Source organism: Notolepis coatsorum (genome assembly GCF_963971535.1).
Source record: "Notolepis coatsorum genome assembly, chromosome: 20".
In the NCBI taxonomy this organism is placed as follows: Eukaryota; Metazoa; Chordata; class Actinopteri; order Aulopiformes; family Paralepididae; genus Notolepis; species Notolepis coatsorum.
The window spans coordinates 75,267,086-75,291,451 of NC_140184.1; positions in this window are offsets into that span (position 1 = coordinate 75,267,086).

Consider the following 24,366-nt stretch of genomic DNA (forward strand, 5'->3'; position numbering starts at 1 on the left):
TGGACTATAGGGCCCCAGGATGAGGCTGTACCCTGCTCCTTCTATAGAGGGTGGACTATAGGTCCAGGATGAGGCTGTACCCTGCTCCTTCTATAGAGGGTGGACTATAGGGCCCCAGGATGAGGCTGTACCCTGCTCCTTCTATAGAGGGTGGACTATAGGGCCCCAGGATGAGGCTGTACCCTGCTCCTTCTATAGAGGGTGGACTATAGGGCCCCAGGATGAGGCTGTACCCTGCTCCTTCTATAGAGGGTGGACTATAGGGCCCCAGGATGAGGCTGTACCCTGCTCCTTCTATAGAGGGTGGACTATAGGCCCCAGGATGAGGCTGTACCCTGCTCCTTCTATAGAGGGTGGACTATAGGGCCCCAGGATGAGGCTGTACCCTGCTCCTTCTATAGAGGGTGGACTATAGGGCCCCAGGATGAGGCTGTACCCTGCTCCTTCTATAGAGGGTGGACTATAGGGCCCCAGGATGAGGCTGTACCCTGCTCCTTCTATAGATGGTGGACTATAGGTCCAGGATGAGGCTGTACCCTGCTCCTTCTATAGAGGGTGGACTATAGGGCCCCAGGATGAGGCTGTACCCTGCTCCTTCTATAGAGGGTGGACTATAGGGCCCCAGGATGAGGCTGTACCCTGCTCCTTCTATAGAGGGTGGACTATGGGCCCCAGGATGAGGCTGTACCCTGCTCCTTCTATAGAGGGTGGACTATAGGGCCCCAGGATGAGGCTGTACCCTGCTCCTTCTATAGAGGGTGGACTATAGGGCCCCAGGATGAGGCTGTACCCTGCTCCTTCTATAGAGGGTGGACTATAGGGCCCCAGGATGAGGCTGTACCCTGCTCCTTCTATAGAGGGTGGACTATAGGGCCCCAGGATGAGGCTGTACCCTGCTCCTTCTATAGAGGGTGGACTATAGGGCCCCAGGATGAGGCTGTACCCTGCTCCTTCTATAGAGGGTGGACTATAGGGCCCCAGGATGAGGCTGTACCCTGCTCCTTCTATAGAGGGTGGACTATAGAGCCCCAGGATAGAGGTGGACTATAGGGCCCCCAGGATGAGGCTGTACCCTGCTCCTTCTATATAGGGTTGGACTATAGGGCCCCAGGATGAGGCTGTACCTGCTCCTTCTATAGAGGGTGGACTATAGGCCCCATAGAGGGTGGACTATAGGGCCCAGGATGAGGCTGTACCCTGCTCCTTCTATAGAGGGTGGACTATAGGCCCCCAGGATGAGGCTGTACCCTGCTCCTTCTATAGAGGGTGGACTATAGGCCCCAGGATGAGGCTGTACCCTGCTCCTTCTATAGAGGGTGGACTATAGGGCCCCAGGATGAGGCTGTACCCTGCTCCTTCTATAGAGGGTGGACTATAGGGCCCCAGGATGAGGCTGTACCCTGCTCCTTCTATAGAGGGTGGACTATAGGGCCCCAGGATGAGGCTGTACCCTGCTCCTTCTATAGAGGGTGGACTATAGGGCCAGGATGAGGCTGTACCCTGCTCCTTCTATAGAGGGTGGACTATAGGTCCCAGGATGAGGCTGTACCCTGCTCCTTCTATAGAGGGTGGACTATAGGGCCCCAGGATGAGGCTGTACCCTGCTCCTTCTATAGAGGGTGGACTATAGGCCCCAGGATGAGGCTGTACCCTGCTCCTTCTATAGAGGGTGGACTATAGGGCCCCAGGATGAGGCTGTACCCTGCTCCTTCTATAGAGGGTGGACTATAGGTCCCAGGATGAGGCTGTACCCTGCTCCTTCTATAGAGGGTGGACTATAGGGCCCCAGGATGAGGCTGTACCCTGCTCCTTCTATAGAGGGTGGACTATAGGGCCCCAGGATGAGGCTGTACCCTGCTCCTTCTATAGAGGGTGGACTATAGGGCCCCAGGATGAGGCTGTACCCTGCTCCTTCTATAGAGGGTGGACTATAGGTCCAGGATGAGGCTGTACCCTGCTCCTTCTATAGAGGGTGGACTATAGGGCCCCAGGATGAGGCTGTACCCTGCTCCTTCTATAGAGGGTGGACTATAGGGCCCCAGGATGAGGCTGTACCCTGCTCCTTCTATAGAGGGTGGACTATAGGGCCCCAGGATGAGGCTGTACCCTGCTCCTTCTATAGAGGGTGGACTATAGGTCCCAGGATGAGGCTGTACCCTGCTCCTTCTATAGAGGGTGGACTATAGGCCCCCAGGATGAGGCTGTACCCTGCTCCTTCTATAGAGGGTGGACTATAGGGCCCCAGGATGAGGCTGTACCCTGCTCCTTCTATAGAGGGTGGACTATAGGGCCCCAGGATGAGGCTGTACCCTGCTCCTTCTATAGAGGGTGGACTATAGGGCCCCAGGGATGAGGCTGTACCCTGCTCCTTCTATAGAGGGTGGACTATAGGGCCCAGGATGAGGCTGTACCCTGCTCCTTCTATAGAGGGTGGACTATAGGGCCCCAGGATGAGGCTGTACCCTGCTCCTTCTATAGAGGGTGGACTATAGGGCCCCAGGATGAGGCTGTACCCTGCTCCTTCTATAGAGGGTGGACTATAGGGCCCCAGGATGAGGCTGTACCCTGCTCCTTCTATAGAACTATAGGGGTGGACTATAGGGCCCCAGGATGAGGCTGTACCCTGCTCCTTCTATAGAGGGTGGACTATAGGGCCCCAGGATGAGGCTGTACCCTGCTCCTTCTATAGAGGGTGGACTATAGGGCCCCAGGATGAGGCTGTACCCTGCTCCTTCTATAGAGGGTGGACTATAGGGCCCCAGGATGAGGCTGTACCCTGCTCCTTCTATAGAGGGTGGACTATAGGGCCCCAGGATGAGGCTGTACCCTGCTCCTTCTATAGAGGGTGGACTATAGGCCCCCAGGATGAGGCTGTACCCTGCTCCTTCTATAGAGGGTGGACTATAGGGCCCAGGATGAGGCTGTACCCTGCTCCTTCTATAGAGGGTGGACTATAGGGCCCCAGGATGAGGCTGTACCCTGCTCCTTCTATAGAGGGTGGACTATAGGGCCCCAGGATGAGGCTGTACCCTGCTCCTTCTATAGAGGGTGGACTATAGGGCCCCAGGATGAGGCTGTACCCTGCTCCTTCTATAGAGGGTGGACTATAGGGCCCCAGGATGAGGCTGTACCCTGCTCCTTCTATAGAGGGTGGACTATAGGTCCCAGGATGAGGCTGTACCCTGCTCCTTCTATAGAGGGTGGACTATAGGGCCCAGGATGAGGCTGTACCCTGCTCCTTCTATAGAGGGTGGACTATAGGGCCCAGGATGAGGCTGTACCCTGCTCCTTCTATAGAGGGTGGACTATAGGGCCCCAGGATGAGGCTGTACCCTGCTCCTTCTATAGAGGGTGGACTATAGGTCCCCAGGATGAGGCTGTACCCTGCTCCTTCTATAGAGGGTGGACTATAGGTCCCCAGGATGAGGCTGTACCCTGCTCCTTCTATAGAGGGTGGACTATAGGGCCCCAGGATGAGGCTGTACCCTGCTCCTTCTATAGAGGGTGGACTATAGGGCCCCAGGATGAGGCTGTACCCTGCTCCTTCTATAGAGGGTGGACTATAGGGCCCCAGGATGAGGGCTGTACCCTGCTCCTTCTATAGAGGGTGGACTATAGTGCCCCAGGATGAGGCTGTACCCTGCTCCTTCTATAGAGGGTGGACTATAGGGCCCCAGGATGAGGCTGTACCCTGCTCCTTCTATAGAGGGGTGGACTATAGGGCCCAGGGATGAGGCTGTACCCTGCCTTCTATAGAGGGTGGACTATAGGCCCCCAGGATGAGGCTGTACCTCCTTCTATAGAGGGTGGACTATAGGGCCCCAGGATGAGGCTGTACCCTGCTCCTTCTATAGAGGGTGGACTATAGGGCCCCAGGATGAGGCTGTACCCTGCTCCTTCTATAGAGGGTGGACTATAGGGCCCCAGGATGAGGCTGTACCCTGCTCCTTCTATAGAGGGTGGACTATAGGGCCCCAGGATGAGGCTGTACCCTGCTCCTTCTATAGAGGGTGGACTATAGGGCCCCAGGATGAGGCTGTACCCTGCTCCTTCTATAGAGGGTGGACTATAGGTCCCCAGGATGAGGCTGTACCCTGCTCCTTCTATAGAGGGTGGACTATAGGGCCCCAGGATGAGGCTGTACCCTGCTCCTTCTATAGAGGGTGGACTATAGGGCCCCAGGATGAGGCTGTACCCTGCTCCTTCTATAGAGGGTGGACTATAGGGCCCCAGGATGAGGCTGTACCCTGCTCCTTCTATAGAGGGTGGACTATAGGGCCCCAGGATGAGGCTGTACCCTGCTCCTTCTATAGAGGGTGGACTATAGGGCCCCAGGATGAGGCTGTACCCTGCTCCTTCTATAGAGGGTGGACTATAGGGCCCCAGGATGAGGCTGTACCCTGCTCCTTCTATAGAGGGTGGACTATAGGGCCCCAGGATGAGGCTGTACCCTGCTCCTTCTATAGAGGGTGGACTATAGGGCCCCAGGATGAGGCTGTACCCTGCTCCTTCTATAGAGGGTGGACTATAGGGCCCCAGGATGAGGCTGTACCCTGCTCCTTCTATAGAGGGTGGACTATAGGGCCCCAGGATGAGGCTGTACCCTGCTCCTTCTATAGAGGGTGGACTATAGGGCCCCAGGATGAGGCTGTACCCTGCTCCTTCTATAGAGGGTGGACTATAGGTCCAGGATGAGGCTGTACCCTGCTCCTTCTATAGAGGGTGGACTATAGGTCCAGGATGAGGCTGTACCCTGCTCCTTCTATAGAGGGTGGACTATAGGGCCCCAGGATGAGGCTGTACCCTGCTCCTTCTATAGAGGGTGGACTATAGGGCCCCAGGATGAGGCTGTACCCTGCTCCTTCTATAGAGGGTGGACTATAGGGCCCCAGGATGAGGCTGTACCCTGCTCCTTCTATAGAGGGTGGACTATAGGGCCCCCAGGATGAGGCTGTACCCTGCTCCTTCTATAGAGGGTGGACTATAGGTCCCCAGGATGAGGCTGTACCCTGCTCCTTCTATAGAGGGTGGACTATAGGTCCAGGATGAGGCTGTACCCTGCTCCTTCTATAGAGGGTGGACTATAGGGCCCCAGGATGAGGCTGTACCCTGCTCCTTCTATAGAGGGTGGACTATAGGGCCCCAGGATGAGGCTGTACCCTGCTCCTTCTATAGAGGGTGGACTATAGGTCCAGGATGAGGCTGTACCCTGCTCCTTCTATAGAGGGTGGACTATAGGGCCCCAGGATGAGGCTGTACCCTGCTCCTTCTATAGAGGGTGGACTATAGGGCCCCAGGATGAGGCTGTACCCTGCTCCTTCTATAGAGGGTGGACTATAGGTCCAGGATGAGGCTGTACCCTGCTCCTTCTATAGAGGGTGGACTATAGGGCCCCAGGATGAGGCTGTACCCTGCTCCTTCTATAGAGGGTGGACTATAGGGCCCCAGGATGAGGCTGTACCCTGCTCCTTCTATAGAGGGTGGACTATAGGGCCCCAGGATGAGGCTGTACCCTGCTCCTTCTATAGAGGGTGGACTATAGGTCCCAGGATGAGGCTGTACCCTGCTCCTTCTATAGAGGGTGGACTATAGGGCCCCAGGATGAGGCTGTACCCTGCTCCTTCTATAGAGGGTGGACTATAGGGCCCCAGGATGAGGCTGTACCCTGCTCCTTCTATAGAGGGTGGACTATAGGGCCCCAGTTGAGGCTGTACCCTGCTCCTTCTATAGAGGGTGGACTATAGGTCCAGGATGAGGCTGTACCCTGCTCCTTCTATAGAGGGTGGACTATAGGGCCCCAGGATGAGGCTGTACCCTGCTCCTTCTATAGAGGGTGGACTATAGGGCCCCAGGATGAGGCTGTACCCTGCTCCTTCTATAGAGGGTGGACTATAGAGCCCCAGGATGAGGCTGTACCCTGCTCCTTCTATAGAGGGTGGACTATAGGGCCCCAGGATGAGGCTGTACCCTGCTCCTTCTATAGAGGGTGGACTATAGGGCCCCAGGATGAGGCTGTACCCTGCTCCTTCTATAGAGGGTGGACTATAGGTCCAGGATGAGGCTGTACCCTGCTCCTTCTATAGAGGGTGGACTATAGGGCCCCCAGGATGAGGCTGTACCCTGCTCCTTCTATAGAGGGTGGACTATAGGGCCCCAGGATGAGGCTGTACCCTGCTCCTTCTATAGAGGGTGGACTATAGGGCCCCAGGATGAGGCTGTACCCTGCTCCTTCTATAGAGGGTGGACTATAGGGCCCCAGGATGAGGCTGTACCCTGCTCCTTCTATAGAGGGTGGACTATAGGGCCCCCGGGTGAGGCTGTACCCTGCTCCTTCTATAGAGGGTGGACTATAGGTCCAGGATGAGGCTGTACCCTGCTCCTTCTATAGAGGGTGGACTATAGGGCCCCAGGATGAGGCTGTACCCTGCTCCTTCTATAGAGGGTGGACTATAGGGCCCCAGGATGAGGCTGTACCCTGCTCCTTCTATAGAGGGTGGACTATAGGGCCCCAGGATGAGGCTGTACCCTGCTCCTTCTATAGAGGGTGGACTATAGGTCCAGGATGAGGCTGTACCCTGCTCCTTCTATAGAGGGTGGACTATAGGGCCCCAGGATGAGGCTGTACCCTGCTCCTTCTATAGAGGGTGGACTATAGGGCCCCAGGATGAGGCTGTACCCTGCTCCTTCTATAGAGGGTGGACTATAGGTCCAGGATGAGGCTGTACCCTGCTCCTTCTATAGAGGGTGGACTATAGGGCCCCAGGATGAGGCTGTACCCTGCTCCTTCTATAGAGGGTGGACTATAGGGCCCCAGGATGAGGCTGTACCCTGCTCCTTCTATAGAGGGTGGACTATAGGGCCCCAGGATGAGGCTGTACCCTGCTCCTTCTATAGAGGGTGGACTATAGGGTCCCAGGATGAGGCTGTACCCTGCTCCTTCTATAGAGGGTGGACTATAGGGCCCCCAGGATGAGGCTGTACCCTGCTCCTTCTATAGAGGGTGGACTATAGGGCCCCAGGATGAGGCTGTACCCTGCTCCTTCTATAGAGGGTGGACTATAGGGCCCCAGGATGAGGCTGTACCCTGCTCCTTCTATAGAGGGTGGACTATAGGGCCCCAGGATGAGGCTGTACCCTGCTCCTTCTATAGAGGGTGGACTATAGGTCCAGGATGAGGCTGTACCCTGCTCCTTCTATAGAGGGTGGACTATAGGGCCCCAGGATGAGGCTGTACCCTGCTCCTTCTATAGAGGGTGGACTATAGGGCCCAGGATGAGGCTGTACCCTGCTCCTTCTATAGAGGGTGGACTATAGGGCCCCAGGATGAGGCTGTACCCTGCTCCTTCTATAGAGGGTGGACTATAGGTCCAGGATGAGGCTGTACCCTGCTCCTTCTATAGAGGGTGGACTATAGGGCCCCAGGATGAGGCTGTACCCTGCTCCTTCTATAGAGGGTGGACTATAGGGCCCCAGGATGAGGCTGTACCCTGCTCCTTCTATAGAGGGTGGACTATAGGGCCCCATGATGAGGCTGTACCCTGCTCCTTCTATAGAGGGTGGACTATAGAGCCCAGGATGAGGCTGTACCCTGCTCCTTCTATAGAGGGTGGACTATAGGGCCCCAGGATGAGGCTGTACCCTGCTCCTTCTATAGAGGGTGGACTATAGGGCCCCAGGATTAGGCTGTACCCTGCTCCTTCTATAGAGGGTGGACTATAGAGCCCCAGGATGAGGCTGTACCCTGCTCCTTCTATAGAGGGTGGACTATAGGGCCCCAGGATGAGGCTGTACCCTGCTCCTTCTATAGAGGGTGGACTATAGGTCCAGGATGAGGCTGTACCCGTACCCTGCTCCTTCTATAGAGGGTGGACTATAGGTCCAGGATGAGGCTGTACCCTGCTCCTTCTATAGAGGGTGGACTATAGGGCCCCAGGATGAGGCTGTACCCTGCTCCTTCTATAGAGGGTGGACTATAGGGCCCCAGGATGAGGCTGTACCCTGCTCCTTCTATAGAGGGTGGACTATAGGGCCCCAGGATGAGGCTGTACCCTGCTCCTTCTATAGAGGGTGGACTATAGGTCCAGGATGAGGCTGTACCCTGCTCCTTCTATAGAGGGTGGACTATAGGCCCCCAGGATGAGGCTGTACCCTGCTCCTTCTATAGAGGGTGGACTATAGGGCCCCAGGATGAGGCTGTACCCTGCTCCTTCTATAGAGGGTGGACTATAGGGCCCCAGGATGAGGCTGTACCCTGCTCCTTCTATAGAGGGTGGACTATAGGGCCCCAGGATGAGGCTGTACCTTGCTCCTTCTATAGCGGGTGGACTATAGGGCCCCAGGATGAGGCTGTACCCTGCTCCTTCTATAGAGGGTGGACTATAGGGCCCCAGGATGAGGCTGTACCCTGCTCCTTCTATAGAGGGTGGACTATAGGGCCCCAGGATGAGGCTGTACCCTGCTCCTTCTATAGAGGGTGGACTATAGGGCCCCAGGATGAGGCTGTACCCTGCTCCTTCTATAGAGGGTGGACTATAGGGCCCCAGGATGAGGCTGTACCCTGCTCCTTCTATAGAGGGTGGACTATAGGGCCCCAGGATGAGGCTGTACCCTGCTCCTTCTATAGAGGGTGGACTATAGGGCCCCAGGATGAGGCTGTACCCTGCTCCTTCTATAGAGGGTGGACTATAGGGCCCCAGGATGAGGCTGTACCCTGCTCCTTCTATAGAGGGTGGACTATAGGGCCCCAGGATGAGGCTGTACCCTGCTCCTTCTATAGAGGGTGGACTATAGGGCCCCAGGATGAGGCTGTACCCTGCTCCTTCTATAGAGGGTGGACTATAGGGCCCCAGGATGAGGCTGTACCCTGCTCCTTCTATAGAGGGTGGACTATAGGGCCCCAGGATGAGGCTGTACCCTGCTCCTTCTATAGAGGGTGGACTATAGGTCCCCAGGATGAGGCTGTACCTTGCTCCTTCTATAGCGGGTGGACTATAGGGCCCCAGGATGAGGCTGTACCTTGCTCCTTCTATAGAGGGTGGACTATAGGGCCCCAGGATGAGGCTGTACCCTGCTCCTTCTATAGAGGGTGGACTATAGGGCCCCAGGATGAGGCTGTACCCTGCTCCTTCTATAGAGGGTGGACTATAGGGCCCCAGGATGAGGCTGTACCCTGCTCCTTCAATAGAGGGTGGACTATAGGGCCCCAGGATGAGGCTGTACCCTGCTCCTTCTATAGAGGGTGGACTATAGGGCCCCAGGATGAGGCTGTACCCTGCTCCTTCTATAGAGGGTGGACTATAGGCCCCCAGGATGAGGCTGTACCCTGCTCCTTCTATAGAGGGTGGACTATAGGGCCCCAGGATGAGGCTGTACCCTGCTCCTTCTATAGAGGGTGGACTATAGGGCCCCAGGATGAGGCTGTACCCTGCTCCTTCTATAGAGGGTGGACTATAGGGCCCCAGGATGAGGCTGTACCTTGCTCCTTCTATAGAGGGTGGACTATAGGGCCCCAGGATGAGGCTGTACCCTGCTCCTTCTATAGAGGGTGGACTATAGGTCCAGGATGAGGCTGTACCCTGCTCCTTCTATAGAGGGTGGACTATAGGTCCAGGATGAGGCTGTACCCTGCTCCTTCTATAGAGGGTGGACTATAGGGCCCCAGGATGAGGCTGTACCCTGCTCCTTCTATAGAGGGTGGACTATAGGCCCCCAGGATGAGGCTGTACCCTGCTCCTTCTATAGAGGGTGGACTATAGGTCCCCAGGATGAGGCTGTACCCTGCTCCTTCTATAGAGGGTGGACTATAGGTCCAGGATGAGGCTGTACCCTGCTCCTTCTATAGAGGGTGGACTATAGGGCCCCAGGATGAGGCTATACCCTGCTCCTTCTATAGAGGGTGGACTATAGAGCCCCAGGATGAGGCTGTACCCTGCTCCTTCTATAGAGGGTGGACTATAGGGCCCCAGGATGAGGCTGTACCCTGCTCCTTCTATAGAGGGTGGACTATAGGGCCCCAGGATGAGGCTGTACCCTGCTCCTTCTATAGAGGGTGGACTATAGGTCCAGGATGAGGCTGTACCCTGCTCCTTCTATAGAGGGTGGACTATAGGCCCCCAGGATGAGGCTGTACCCTGCTCCTTCTATAGAGGGTGGACTATAGGGCCCCAGGATGAGGCTGTACCCTGCTCCTTCTATAGAGGGTGGACTATAGGGCCCCAGGATGAGGCTGTACCCTGCTCCTTCTATAGAGGGTGGACTATAGGGCCCCAGGATGAGGCTGTACCCTGCTCCTTCTATAGAGGGTGGACTATAGGGCCCCCGGGTGAGGCTGTACCCTGCTCCTTCTATAGAGGGTGGACTATAGGTCCAGGATGAGGCTGTACCCTGCTCCTTCTATAGATGGTGGACTATAGGGCCCCAGGATGAGGCTGTACCCTGCTCCTTCTATAGAGGGTGGACTATAGGGCCCCAGGATGAGGCTGTACCCTGCTCCTTCTATAGAGGGTGGACTATAGGGCCCCAGGATGAGGCTGTACCCTGCTCCTTCTATAGATGGTGGACTATAGGTCCAGGATGAGGCTGTACCCTGCTCCTTCTATAGAGGGTGGACTATAGGGCCCCAGGATGAGGCTGTACCCTGCTCCTTCTATAGAGGGTGGACTATAGGGCCCCAGGATGAGGCTGTACCCTGCTCCTTCTATAGAGGGTGGACTATAGGGCCCCATGATGAGGCTGTACCCTGCTCCTTCTATAGAGGGTGGACTATAGGTCCAGGATGAGGCTGTACCCTGCTCCTTCTATAGAGGGTGGACTATAGAGCCCCAGGATGAGGCTGTACCCTGCTCCTTCTATAGAGGGTGGACTATAGGGCCCCAGGATGAGGCTGTACCCTGCTCCTTCTATAGAGGGTGGACTATAGGGCCCCAGGATGAGGCTGTACCCTGCTCCTTCTATAGAGGGTGGACTATAGGTCCAGGATGAGGCTGTACCCTGCTCCTTCTATAGAGGGTGGACTATAGGGCCCCAGGATGAGGCTGTACCCTGCTCCTTCTATAGAGGGTGGACTATAGGGCCCCAGGATGAGGCTGTACCCTGCTCCTTCTATAGAGGGTGGACTATAGGGCCCCAGGATGAGGCTGTACCCTGCTCCTTCTATAGAGGGTGGACTATAGGGCCCCAGGATGAGGCTGTACCCTGCTCCTTCTATAGAGGGTGGACTATAGGGCCCCAGGATGAGGCTGCACCCTGCTCCTTCTATAGAGTGTGGACTATAGGGCCCCAGGATGAGGCTGTACCCTGCTCCTTCTATAGAGGGTGGACTATAGGGCCCCAGGATGAGGCTGTACCCTGCTCCTTCTATAGAGGGTGGACTATAGGGCCCCAGGATGAGGCTGTACCCTGCTCCTTCTATAGAGGGTGGACTATAGGGCCCCAGGATGAGGCTGTACCCTGCTCCTTCTATAGAGGGTGGACTATAGGGCCCCAGGATGAGGCTGTACCCTGCTCCTTCTATAGAGGGTGGACTATAGGGCCCCAGGATGAGGCTGCACCCTGCTCCTTCTATAGAGGGTGGACTATAGGGCCCCAGGATGAGGCTGTACCCTGCTCCTTCTATAGAGGGTGGACTATAGGGCCCCAGGGTGAGGCTGTACCCTGCTCCTTCTATAGAGGGTGGACTATAGGTCCAGGATGAGGCAGTACCCTGCTCCTTCTATAGAGGGTGGACTATAGGGCCCCAGGATGAGGCTGCACCCTGCTCCTTCTATAGAGGGTGGACTATAGGGCCCCAGGATGAGGCTGTACCCTGCTCCTTCTATAGAGGGTGGACTATAGGCCCCCAGGATGAGGCTGTACCCTGCTCCTTCTATAGAGGGTGGACTATAGGGCCCCAGGATGAGGCTGTACCCTGCTCCTTCTATAGAGGGTGGACTATAGGTCCAGGATGAGGCTGTACCCTGCTCCCTCTATAGAGGGTGGACTATAGGGCCCCAGGATGAGGCTGTACCCTGCTCCTTCTATAGAGGGTGGACTATAGGGCCCCAGGATGAGGCTGTACCCTGCTCCTTCTATAGAGGGTGGACTATAGAGCCCCAGGATGAGGCTGTACCTTGCTCCTTCTATAGCGGGTGGACTATAGGGCCCCAGGATGAGGCTGTACCCTGCTCCTTCTATAGAGGGTGGACTATAGGGCCCCAGGATGAGGCTGTACCCTGCTCCTTCTATAGAGGGTGGACTATAGGGCCCCAGGATGAGGCTGTACCCTGCTCCTTCTATAGAGGGTGGACTATAGGGCCCCAGGATGAGGCTGTACCCTGCTCCTTCTATAGAGGGTGGACTATAGGGCCCCAGGATGAGGCTGTACCCTGCTCCTTCTATAGAGGGTGGACTATAGGGCCCCAGGATGAGGCTGTACCCTGCTCCTTCTATAGAGGGTGGACTATAGGGCCCCAGGATGAGGCTGTACCCTGCTCCTTCTATAGAGGGTGGACTATAGGGCCCCAGGATGAGGCTGTACCCTGCTCCTTCTATAGAGGGTGGACTATAGGGCCCCAGGATGAGGCTGTACCCTGCTCCTTCTATAGAGGGTGGACTATAGGGCCCCAGGATGAGGCTGTACCCTGCTCCTTCTATAGAGGGTGGACTATAGGGCCCCAGGATGAGGCTGTACCCTGCTCCTTCTATAGAGGGTGGACTATAGGGCCCCAGGATGAGGCTGTACCCTGCTCCTTCTATAGAGGGTGGACTATAGGTCCCCAGGATGAGGCTGTACCTTGCTCCTTCTATAGCGGGTGGACTATAGGGCCCCAGGATGAGGCTGTACCTTGCTCCTTCTATAGAGGGTGGACTATAGGGCCCCAGGATGAGGCTGTACCCTGCTCCTTCTATAGAGGGTGGACTATAGGGCCCCAGGATGAGGCTGTACCCTGCTCCTTCTATAGAGGGTGGACTATAGGGCCCCAGGATGAGGCTGTACCCTGCTCCTTCAATAGAGGGTGGACTATAGGGCCCCAGGATGAGGCTGTACCCTGCTCCTTCTATAGAGGGTGGACTATAGGGCCCCAGGATGAGGCTGTACCCTGCTCCTTCTATAGAGGGTGGACTATAGGCCCCCAGGATGAGGCTGTACCCTGCTCCTTCTATAGAGGGTGGACTATAGGGCCCCAGGATGAGGCTGTACCCTGCTCCTTCTATAGAGGGTGGACTATAGGGCCCCAGGATGAGGATAGAGGGTGGACTATAGGTCCAGGATGAGGCTGTACCCTGCTCCTTCTATAGAGGGTGGACTATAGGGCCCCAGGATGAGGCTGCACCCTGCTCCTTCTATAGAGGGTGGACTATAGGGCCCCAGGATGAGGCTGTACCCTGCTCCTTCTATAGAGGGTGGACTATAGGGCCCCAGGATGAGGCTGTACCCTGCTCCTTCTATAGAGGGTGGACTATAGGGCCCCAGGATGAGGCTGTACCCTGCTCCTTCTATAGAGGGTGGACTATAGGGCCCCCGGGTGAGGCTGTACCCTGCTCCTTCTATAGAGGGTGGACTATAGGTCCAGGATGAGGCTGTACCCTGCTCCTTCTATAGATGGTGGACTATAGGGCCCCAGGATGAGGCTGTACCCTGCTCCTTCTATAGAGGGTGGACTATAGGGCCCCAGGATGAGGCTGTACCCTGCTCCTTCTATAGAGGGTGGACTATAGGGCCCCAGGATGAGGCTGTACCCTGCTCCTTCTATAGATGGTGGACTATAGGTCCAGGATGAGGCTGTACCCTGCTCCTTCTATAGAGGGTGGACTATAGGGCCCCAGGATGAGGCTGTACCCTGCTCCTTCTATAGAGGGTGGACTATAGGGCCCCAGGATGAGGCTGTACCCTGCTCCTTCTATAGAGGGTGGACTATAGGTCCAGGATGAGGCTGTACCCTGCTCCTTCTATAGAGGGTGGACTATAGGGCCCCAGGATGAGGCTGTACCCTGCTCCTTCTATAGAGGGTGGACTATAGGTCCAGGATGAGGCTGTACCCTGCTCCTTCTATAGAGGGTGGACTATAGAGCCCCAGGATGAGGCTGTACCCTGCTCCTTCTATAGAGGGTGGACTATAGGGCCCCAGGATGAGGCTGTACCCTGCTCCTTCTATAGAGGGTGGACTATAGGGCCCCAGGATGAGGCTGTACCCTGCTCCTTCTATAGAGGGTGGACTATAGGGCCCCAGGATGAGGCTGTACCCTGCTCCTTCTATAGAGGGTGGACTATAGGGCCCCAGGATGAGGCTGCACCCTGCTCCTTCTATAGAGGGTGGACTATAGGGCCCCAGGATGAGGCTGTACCCTGCTCCTTCTATAGAGGGTGGACTATAGGGCCCCAGGATGAGGCTGTACCCTGCTCCTTCTATAGAGGGTGGACTATAGGGCCCCAGGATGAGGCTGTACCCTGCTCCTTCTATAGAGGGTGGACTATAGGGCCCCAGGATGAGGCTGTACCCTGCTCCTTCTATAGAGGGTGGACTATAGGGCCCCAGGATGAGGCTGTACCCTGCTCCTTCTATAGAGGGTGGACTATAGGGCCCCAGGATGAGGCTGTACCCTGCTCCTTCTATAGAGGGTGGACTATAGGGCCCCAGGATGAGGCTGTACCCTGCTCCTTCTATAGAGGGTGGACTATAGGGCCCCAGGATGAGGCTGCACCCTGCTCCTTCTATAGAGGGTGGACTATAGGGCCCCAGGATGAGGCTGTACCCTGCTCCTTCTATAGAGGGTGGACTATAGGGCCCCAGGATGAGGCTGTACCCTGCTCCTTCTATAGAGGGTGGACTATAGGGCCCCAGGATGAGGCTGTACCCTGCTCCTTCTATAGAGGGTGGACTATAGGTCCAGGATGAGGCTGTACCCTGCTCCTTCTATAGAGGGTGGACTATAGGGCCCCAGGATGAGGCTGCACCCTGCTCCTTCTATAGACGGTGGACTATAGGGCCCCAGGATGAGGCTGTACCCTGCTCCTTCTATAGAGGGTGGACTATAGGCCCCCAGGATGAGGCTGTACCCTGCTCCTTCTATAGAGGGTGGACTATAGGGCCCCAGGATGAGGCTGTACCCTGCTCCTTCTATAGAGGGTGGACTATAGGTCCAGGATGAGGCTGTACCCTGCTCCTTCTATAGAGGGTGGACTATAGGGCCCCAGGATGAGGCTGTACCCTGCTCCTTCTATAGAGGGTGGACTATAGGTCCAGGATGAGGCTGTACCCTGCTCCTTCTATAGAGGGTGGACTATAGGGCCCCAGGATGAGGCTGTACCCTGCTCCTTCTATAGAGGGTGGACTATAGGTCCAGGATGAGGCTGTACCCTGCTCCTTCTATAGAGGGTGGACTATAGAGCCCCAGGATGAGGCTGTACCCTGCTCCTTCTATAGAGGGTGGACTATAGGGCCCCAGGATGAGGCTGTACCCTGCTCCTTCTATAGAGGGTGGACTATAGAGCCCCAGGATGAGGCTGTACCCTGCTCCTTCTATACAGGGTGGACTATAGGTCCAGGATGAGGCTGTACCCTGCTCCTTCTATAGAGGGTGGACTATAGGGCCCCAGGATGAGGCTGTACCCTGCTCCTTCTATAGAGGGTGGACTATAGGTCCAGGATGAGGCTGTACCCTGCTCCTTCTATAGAGGGTGGACTATAGAGCCCCAGGATGAGGCTGTACCCTGCTCCTTCTATAGAGGGTGGACTATAGAGCCCCAGGATGAGGCTGTACCTTGTTCCTTCTATAGCGGGTGGACTATAGGGCCCCAGGATGAGGCTGTACCCTGCTCCTTCTATAGAGGGTGGACTATAGGGCCCCAGGATGAGGCTGTACCCTGCTCCTTCTATAGAGGGTGGACTATAGGGCCACAGGATGAGGCTGTACCCTGCTCCTTCTATAGAGGGTGGACTATAGGGCCCCAGGATGAGGCTGTACCCTGCTCCTTCTATAGAGGGTGGACTATAGGCCCCCAGGATGAGGCTGTACCCTGCTCCTTCTATAGAGGGTGGACTATAGGGCCCCAGGATGAGGCTGTACCCTGCTCCTTCTATAGAGGGTGGACTATAGGGCCCCAGGATGAGGCTGTACCCTGCTCCTTCTATAGAGGGTGGACTATAGGGCCCCAGGATGAGGCTGTACCCTGCTCCTTCTATAGAGGGTGGACTATAGGGCCCCAGGATGAGGCTGTACCCTGCTCCTTCTATAGAGGGTGGACTATAGGGCCCCAGGATGAGGCTGTACCCTGCTCCTTCTATAGAGGGTGGACTATAGGGCCCCAGGATGAGGCTGTACCTTGTCAGTGTGGTATTTAGATTAGATTAGATCAGGTTAGATTAGATTAGATCAGATTAGATCAGATCAGATTAGATTAGATTAGATTAGATTAGATTAGATTAGATTAGATTAGATCAGATCAGATCAGATTAGATTAGATTAGATTAGATCAGATCAGATTAGATCAGATCAGATCAGATTAGATTAGATTAGATTAGATTAAATCAGATTCGATTAGATCAGATTCGATTAGATCAGATCAGATTAGATTAGATTGTACGTTATTATTTGCATACAACGAGATTTGGGACTCAAACGTAACCCTTTCACTGCCACACGTCAGTCGGTTAACCCTTTCACTGTGACAATACAGAAGGTTAGCCCTTTACTATCACACAACCGACGGCGATGCTCCATCATTAGCATCATTAGCTCCGCGGATGGGGAAGGGTTAACCTTCTGTCGTGTGGCAGTGAAAGGGTTACGGTGCAGTAGTGGAAGCAAATATAAAATCACACAAGTAATAAAAGAGAAAGATAAAATACTATACAAAAAACAATGTTACAATACTGTACAAGTAGGGATGGAAGGAGGGAGATGGTTCAAGTTACCCCTATGCTCAATTTACAATACTACAGTAAGTGTGCCACGAGTCAAACCCTTTTTTTGGACATGCTATATTATCAAAACGTTTATGTTCACCTGATTCTGATTGTGTGTAGTGATTCACAACATTCTGAAATATATGCTGATATATTAGTTAGCAACAAAACTATAATTGCCTTCATGTAGTGATCGTGAATATGAAAAGTGGCTGACCTTACCCCAGTCTCCCCCATGTGCGCGTGCACGTGTGTCTGGTCAGGAGGCATTAGCAGCCTGCGGTCGGGCTCCTGTGTGTCCGCTGACCTGAGGAGAGAAACCTCTCAGAACAGTAAAGAATGGAGGTAAGAGGCCAGCGGACACGACAGGAGGTCCATTTGTGTTCATAGCAACCAGACTCTGGGACGACGAGGAAAGGCAGGACTAAGTAATAGAAACCTTTCCCTCGGGAAGGACTCTCTCTGCTGGGAAACTTTCGGACCTGACAGGGCCGCAGAAACCTTGAATGAAATCTACTGTAAGTACAGTTACTTTTTTATCATTTAAATATCTCCGCCATTTTTCATCAGATTGCAACTTTTTTTTTTCACAGACGTTCACAGAAAGGTAAAGGAACTAACTAGACCTAGGTTCTATTTTATGGTAATGACGTGCAGGTTTGTTCGACCCGTGAGATATGATCCCGAAAATAACAAAAGGAAAAAAGGTTCACGCTGGAAGTCAGATGATTGACAGGGGCTGGCGTGAGCTGGGAAGTGTAGTTTTATGAAATTCGAAAGGCCATCGAAAGTCCTGGGTCACTTCTTTCAAAAGACTACACTCAAGCACCATGCCGGTTTCTGTCTCAATCAGGGCCGGACTGGGGAAATAATTCATACCGGGAGATATACCGCGAAAAATAGCCCCAATCAGGCCACTTTTTAAGCGGGGGGTCTGGGGGTCCCCCGCCAGGAAATCTTTTGTTACAAAGACTTAATTTCCTGCATTCTGGTGAATTTTAGTGCATGTGAATCACAAACTAATGAGCCAACAATTGCTTAGTACAATGTACTGTTATGGACCTCAAATAAAACTGTTGTGGCACTAGCAATGCTACTCTCTCCACCTTCAAAAAGAAAAAACCAAGAGCACAACATATTTTTCTATTTACTATTATAATACAGTTAACCACTCTCTCCTGTAAGGGCCTTTCTTTTTCTTTGTTTTATCCCTCTCTCCTCCACCTTTTCTCTTTCTTCCACTGTCCATCTTGACATCAACGTTAATTGACTTTCGCTCTACTGTATCTCTCCCGAGTCCCTCACTACCTGGCTCATTGCTTGGCTGTTATTCTGCATCTGAGTGCCGTCTGCCATTCCATTCGCCGCCTCCGCTGTCAATCAGTTGTATCGCCTGGTCCCGCCTCCACCAATCACATGCGGCAGCACGGCTGCATTGTGTGTGTGGAGATCCACGTGAGGGAGAGAGAGTCAGATAGTTCTCCAACTCTGTCGCAGACAGTGAATCCTGGTTGTTCCCCACCGACCTAAGTTATCTAACTATCGCGCCGCGCCGCCGCCACAACTAGAAACAATGGCCTGGCAATTTTTTTTTTAATCTGTGCAGGCCAGGCCTCAATGTTCTGAGACTTCTATAAACTCACATGTATTCCTCCCGACGGGACCGGTACCGGTCCCTAAATGACATTGTGTCATAAATCAATATATCCAGAGTGTTCTATAAAAGTATCGTTTTTTTTTGTCAAACGTATTCAAGTAAACATCATAACCATGTAACAACAGCATTCATAATGTATATTATCATCAATAGGTTTTTTTAGGAATAGGTTAAAGTGTTATTAGATAGATTTTCCTTCTCGAAATGTTGTTTCGCGAGAGGCGACCATTTTGGAACACCTTGCATCATGGGAATTGTAGTTTTTTTGCAGCCATTTTGTAGCAGACATCCAGAGCTCTGGATCTGCGTTGGAATTTTACACTTCCTGAAAGGTTCTATGGGGTTCAAGGTTCATAGTTATGTATGCATTATTTTAATAACTCTTATTATTCGGCATAATATACCACAACATGTACCGTTATTGACAAATATTGAAACGCAGTTAGTTTCTCTGTGAGGTTCGCCTCTTCCCTGGACCGTTGATTCCTGTTCCCTGGACCTTTAATTCCCTGTCTCCTCACCTCTCTAGCCCCCACCCTCGCGTTCGTTTAGTCTCGTCTGCTCTTCAGCAGCCCACACCCTTGGACTACCTGTCATTATGTGTTTGATTGGTCCGTGCCAAACACACACTTCTAGTCAAGTATCAATTACCATCACGCACCTGATGTGTGTTCTAATTAGCGCCCCAGTGGTCTTTAAATACCTCGATCTTCCCCCCAGTCCTGGTCGGGTCGTTCCGTATCATATCTCTATCTGCAAACTCCTACGGGAGATTCTCTATCTGTAGGCTCCTACGGGAGTTTCTGTTTCTGTATTCTGAATGCTGTTTCATCTCCGGCGTGAGACGAGGTGCAAGCCTTCGCCACCTGTCGCCGTTTGCCTGGAGTGGGACACAGTACTGCGCTCTCTAATTCTCTACGGGAGGTATTCCAGTGTTCCACTCCAGACCCCGCGCCAGATGCGCTCTCCGAACCGGCGCGTTCTCCAAGCAGACGCGCACCACTCCAGACCCCGCGCCAGATGCGCTCTCCGAACCGGCGCTTTCTCCAAGCAGACGCACACCACTCCAGATCCCGCGCCAGATGCGCTCTCCGAACCGGCGCGTTCTCCAAGCAGACGCGCACCACTCCAGACCCCGCGCCAGACGCGCTCTCCGAACCGGCGCGTTCTCCAAGCAGACGTGCACCACTCCAGACCCCGCGCCAGATGCGCTCTCCGAACCGGCGCGTTTTCCAAGCAGACGCGCACCACTCCAGACCCCGCGCCAGATGCGCTCTCCGAACCGGCGCGTTCTCCAAGCAGACGCGCTCCACTCCAGACGCGCATCGCTCTCTAATTCTCTACGGGAGGATGCGTCTCTCCGAGCCGGCGCGCTCTCCTCCAGACGTCTAGCCTGCGCGTTCCTACTCCTTCCCTGTAAGCAGCTCTAGCCCTCGCCCTGTCCTAGGCCTTAACCCTGTTTTCTCTGTCCCTGTCTCCAGCCCGCCTCCGCGGGCCTCTGTCCCTGTTCCCCTCTCCATTTTGCCCCTGTCCCTGCCCTGTCCTTGCCCTGGCCCTGTCCTTTAGCCTTAGCCCCTTAGCCTGCTCGCCTCTTAAAGGCACAGTGCCTTTTTTCCCTAGTTCTTGTTTTCCAGTATTTTGTGTTCTCCCTTAAAGGGACAGAGCCGCTTTTCTGTTGTATTCAATAAATGCCCAGTTCTTGGCTTACTCTCATACCTGTCTTGTGTTGTGCGATTGGGGTCGGTTACAAACCATAACAGTACGACCCGACCAGTCGACGACCCCAGCCAGCACAGACAGTGTATGTTGAGTTTGCCTTTTTTTTTGTTCCCTCTAGTTCCCCTATTAGCTCCCCTGTTAGCCTGTTAGTCTCCCCTGTTAGCTCCCCTGTTAGCCCCTGTTAGCTCCCCTGTTAGCCTGTTAGCTTCCCTGTTAGCCTCGTTAGCTCCCCTGCAGCTTGCCAGGCCTCTACTACCAGCTTAGCCCCGGCTGCTAGCACAGCCTCTATGTTAATGCAGCCCTTGCAGCTAGCATAGGCCCTGTAGCTAGCCATGCCCAGGCAGCTAACCCGGTCCTTCTGCTTGGCCTCCACTTTTTGTGTAGTTTCCCCACTGCTAGGACTGCCCCTTCAGCTAGCAAGGTCAGTTTTCTCCCACTGCTAGGACTGCCCCTTCAGCTAGCAAGGTCAGTTTTCTCCCACTGCTAGGACTGCCCCTTCAGCTAGCAAGGTCAGTTTCCCCGCTGCTAGGACTGCCCTTTCAGCTAGCAAGGTCAGTTTCCCCACTGCTAGGACTGCCCCTTCAGCTAGCAAGGTCAGTTTCCCCACTGCTAGGACTGCCCCTTCAGCTAGCAAGGTCAGTTTCCCCACTGCTAGGACTGCCCCTTCAGCTAGCAAGGTCAGTTTTCTCCCACTGCTAGGACTGCCCCTTCAGCTAGCAAGGTCAGTTTTCTCCCACTGCTAGGACTGCCCTTCAGCTAGCAAGGTCAGTTTTCCCCACTGCTAGGACTGCCCCTTCAGCTAGCAAGGTCAGTTCCCCACAGCTAGGACTGTCCTTCCAGCTAGCTTGTTCTCTCATGCTGGTCCAGCCCTGTCTGCTAGCCTAGCTCCGGCAGCCAGCGCAGCCTCTATGTTAATGTAGCATTACGGCTAGCATAGGCCCTGTAGCTATCAGTGCCCTGGCAGTTACCCCTCAGCTCCTCTAGTTACCCCTTAGCTACCCTAGTTACCCCTCAGCTACCCTGTCCCATTGCTAGTCCCACTTTGGGTGTAGCTTCCCCGCTAGCATGGCCCAATTTTTTGTTTGTTGCCTTGGTTATGTCCCCTGCCCCTCTGTCTGTGTTTTTGGGTCGCCCGGTGGCTCCCGTGGAGGGGGGAGTACTGTGAGGTTCGCCTCTTCCCTGGACCTTTGATTCCTGTTCCCTGGACCTTTAATTCCCTGTCTCCTCACCTCTCTAGCCCCCACCCTCACGTTCGTTTAGTCTCGTCTGCTCTTCAGCAGCCCACACCCTTGGACTACCTGTCATTATGTGTTTGATTGGTCCGTGCCGAACACACACTTCTAGTCAAGTATCAATTACCATCACGCACCTGATGTGTGTTCTAATTAGCGCCCCAGTGGGCTTTAAATACCTCGATCTTCCCCCCAGTCCTGGTCGGGTCGTTCCGTATCATATCTCTATCTGCAAACTCCTACGGGAGATTCTCTATCTGTAGGCTCCTACGGGAGTTTCTGTTTCTGTATTCTGAATGCTGTTTCATCTCCGGCGTGAGACGAGGTGCAAGCCTTCGCCACCTGTCGCCGTTTGCCTGGAGTGGGACACAGTACTGCGCTCTCTAATTCTCTACGGGAGGTATTCCAGTGTTCCACTCCAGACCCCGCGCCAGATGCGCTCTCCGAACCGGCGCGTTCTCCAAGCAGACGCGCACCACTCCAGACCCCGCGCCAGATGCGCTCTCCGAACCGGCGCGTTCTCCAAGCAGACGCACACCACTCCAGACCCCGCGCCAGATGCGCTCTCCGAACCGGCGCGTTCTCCAAGCAGACGCGCACCACTCCAGACCCCGCGCCAGACGCGCTCTCCGAACCGGCGCGTTCTCCAAGCAGACGCGCACCACTCCAGACCCCGCGCCAGATGCGCTCTCCGAACCGGCGCGTTCTCCAAGCAGACGCACACCACTCCAGACCCCGCGCCAGATGCGCTCTCCGAACCGGCGCGTTCTCCAAGCAGACGCGCTCCACTCCAGACGCGCATCGCTCTCTAATTCTCTACGGGAGGATGCGTCTCTCCGAGCCGGCGCGCTCTCCTCCAGACGTCTAGCCTGCGCATTCCTACTCCTTCCCTGTAAGCAGCTCTAGCCCTCGCCCTGTCCTAGGCCTTAACCCTGTTTTCTCTGTCCCTGTCTCCAGCCCGCCTCCGCGGGCCTCTGTCCCTGTTCCCCTCTCCGTTTTGCCCCTGTCCCTGCCCTGTCCTTGCCCTGGCCCTGTCCTTTAGCCTTAGCCCCTTAGCCTGCTCGCCTCTTAAAGGCACAGTGCCTTTTTTCCCTAGTTCTTGTTTTCCAGTATTTTGTGTTCTCCCTTAAAGGGACAGAGCCGCTTTTCTGTTGTATTCAATAAATGCCCAGTTCTTGGCTTACTCTCATACCTGTCTTGTGTTGTGCGATTGGGGTCGGTTACAAACCATAACATTCTCTTCCCTATTGTTAGCATGCAGCAACAATTAGATCTGAAATTAGTTTCAAAACGGTTGCACTGTGGTGAAAATAAAAAAGTACAGTAGATTACAGTAGCTTTCATTATCTGTTCTTATGCACGCCTGGTGATACTAAATCCAAATTGAACTCGGGCATTTGAAACATAACATATGTATATATATATAAATGTGCGAATTGGCTATAATAAGGTAATGTATAAGCCTGCTATTCTATATTCTATAATAATTGGTCCGGATGGGATTTTTTGTACACATGATCTCAAGAAGGTACTGAACGAGATCAGTTTTTAATGTTTGGTCATTATAAAATAAAATAGAATAAAATAGATAATAAAATAGACATGCTAAAAAGTAATGAGAATAAAATATAATACAATGCTAAGCTTAAGAATTAAGGTAAAGTACTATATACAATAATTATACTTATGTAGTTATGTTTCTTAAAGTGACATTTTTGTAGTGTGTGTGAGAGAGAGTGCAAGTGAGGATGTGTGGTGTGTGTGTGTGTTCATGTGTGCTTGTGTGTGGAGAGATCAGTGTTCAGTGTTCTGATGGCCTGAGGGAAGAGGCTGAGTCTGAGTCTCTCTGTTCTTGCAGCGTGTGACCGTAGGCGCTTGCCTGACCGCAGCAGCTTGAACTGAGTGTTGTTGGGGTGGTGGGGGTCTTTCATTATTCTGCAGGCTCTGGATTTGCACCTCCTGTTGTATAAGTCCTGCAGGGGTGGTAGTGCAATACCCGTAGTACGCTCTGCATGAGCGCACCATTCTCTGGAGTGCCTTCCTGTCCTGGGCCGTGCTGTTTCCATACCAGGCAGTGATGTTTCCAGTCAGAATGCTCTCTACAGCCCCAGAGTAGAAGGACTCTTCCCCGATACTCTGAACTTCCTTAATTGTCTCAGGTGATAGAGGCGCTGTTTCACCTTTTTCACGACAGAATCTGTGTGTTGAACATGTCAGGTCCTCTGTGATGTGGACTCCCAGGTACTTGAAACTGCTCACCCTGTCCACGATAGCCCCATTAATCCACAGTGGCGTGTGTCACCTGCTGTATTCTCCTAAAATCCACGATCAGCTCATTGGTGTTACCAATGTTCAGGAGTGCCAGTACAGTGCCAGTACATCAACCTCCTCCCGGTAGGCCTTCTCCTCGTTGTCAGAGATCAGCCCCACCAACTGTGTTGTCCGCAAACTACACTATGGAGTTGGAGGTGAACCTGGCCACACAGTCTTGTGTGTACAGGGTTAGGGTCTTTACTCTTGTATTCATCTATTTATGGCGTGATATCAATCTCTTACCGGTACCGTATTAAATAACCATCTCACTTCTCCCCTAAATTCTATATTGTTGCGGTTTGAAGACATCTAACTTACCAAATATATAACTGCATTTTATTAAAGTTAATTAAGCAATATGTGCCGTGGCAATATTCATGACATCCCACAGGCTTCCGAGTGTATTATTTCTTTTATACAGCAGGTTGTGTCGGGAATGTTCAGGATGAATACAGACAATTCTAGGGTCTTTTATATGGATTTCAGTGAACTTGGTGTTGGCCTACAACATCTGTCCTAAACATGTCTCGTTGCTATGGAATTTCAAATGGACTCGGCTACA